The following is a 1,105-nucleotide window of genomic DNA, read 5'->3' as shown; positions in this document are numbered from 1 at the left end:
CCAGAAGCAGGGAGCCTTGAGCACTTTGGCTTCTATGTAGTAATCTCAAAACTGAATTGTGTAAGTGCCCACTCTTGCCTCCTCTTGCCCATCTCCAATTGAGGGATAGTAGAAAGTAGAGTGTTTCTTCAGAGTGTTTATCTCAATTTGATTTTTTACCAGATCTGCCTATTAGAAAGTTAGGACAAAGGAAACCCCCCCAAAACTACTGGCCACTAAGGGGGAAGGTGTGAAAACTGTTGTGAAGACACCACACATACCCAAAGTCCTGCTGACATATTAAAGATTTGGAATATATGTGTCTCACATAAATCATACATGAAAGAACTTTTAGGTCCCATTGAGGAGTCAGTGATACTTTACAATTCCTGGAATCATTTAATAAATGCTAATTGACTGACTGATTCTCCACTTTCTCCCAGCTGACTGGCTCCATTCCTAGGTGGGGAGTCAGAATACCTGGATGCTTGCTTTCTGGGAAAAAAAAAATAAGATGGGACAGGGTGGGGTCCCTTTCAGGCCTCTAGGAATATATACCTGGTTCTTGGGGGTCTCCCTGTCCCCCACCAGTGTTCACCTCAAGCCTTCCCTGGCAGCTTCTCCAAGAAAGGCAGACTGACTGACTCTGGATAGGGAGGGGAAGAGAGGACTGGGGTGGGGAGTGGGGGGTGGCCAGGAGCCAGGCTGCTGGAGGGATCAGGTTAGGACAGGTTGGCTTCCCCTGAAATGCCAAGTGGGGACCAGCAGGGCTGCTGTATAAATCTTCAACACTTCTCTCTTCTCACTCCTGCCTGAAATCCTTCTTGCTGTTTGACCTGGTAAGTCCTTAGCTGCTGGGAATTTGAGAGGGAAGGTGAATGAATTTAAAAAAGGGGTCTGGGTCCTCATCTCTGTTTCTTTTTCCATTTAGTATTTTAAAAAATCATTTTGTCTCTCTTCTGTCTCTCTTTTCCTTGGACCACTTTTGTGGGGTCTCTCTGTCTGGGGTCCTCTGAGAAGTCTCTTGCCCAGGTCTCTGGTAAAAGAAAATGGTGATTCTTTGAGAAGCCCAGCAAGGGCCTTTCTTTCTTTCTTTCTTTCTTTCTTTCTTTCTTTCTTTCTTTCT

General features: G+C 45.4%; 1 protein-coding gene across 2 annotated transcripts in view; it reads left to right on the top strand.

Annotated features, from left to right (window-relative positions):
• Nucleotides 1–1,105, top strand: part of S100A2 (S100 calcium binding protein A2) — a 7,943-nt gene that overhangs the window by 1,919 nt on the left and 4,919 nt on the right. The window contains exon 1 of one of the 2 annotated variants that reach the window (XM_069077877.1): nt 664–818. The exons of the other annotated variant lie outside the window; for it this stretch is intronic. The gene's annotated coding sequence lies outside the window, so the exon portion shown is untranslated. Of the gene's footprint in view, nt 1–663; nt 819–1,105 lie in introns of those variants that run through there. 2 annotated transcript variants of the gene reach the window in all.

The sequence above is a fragment of the Petaurus breviceps genome, unplaced genomic scaffold (genome assembly GCF_028583685.1).
Source record: "Petaurus breviceps papuanus isolate PSGF00001 unplaced genomic scaffold, PetGlider_PUasm1.0 91023, whole genome shotgun sequence".
Lineage (NCBI taxonomy): Eukaryota > Metazoa > Chordata > Mammalia > Diprotodontia > Petauridae > Petaurus > Petaurus breviceps.
The sequence above is the reverse complement of the archived record's forward strand: the minus strand, read 5'-3'. Positions and strand labels throughout refer to the sequence as shown.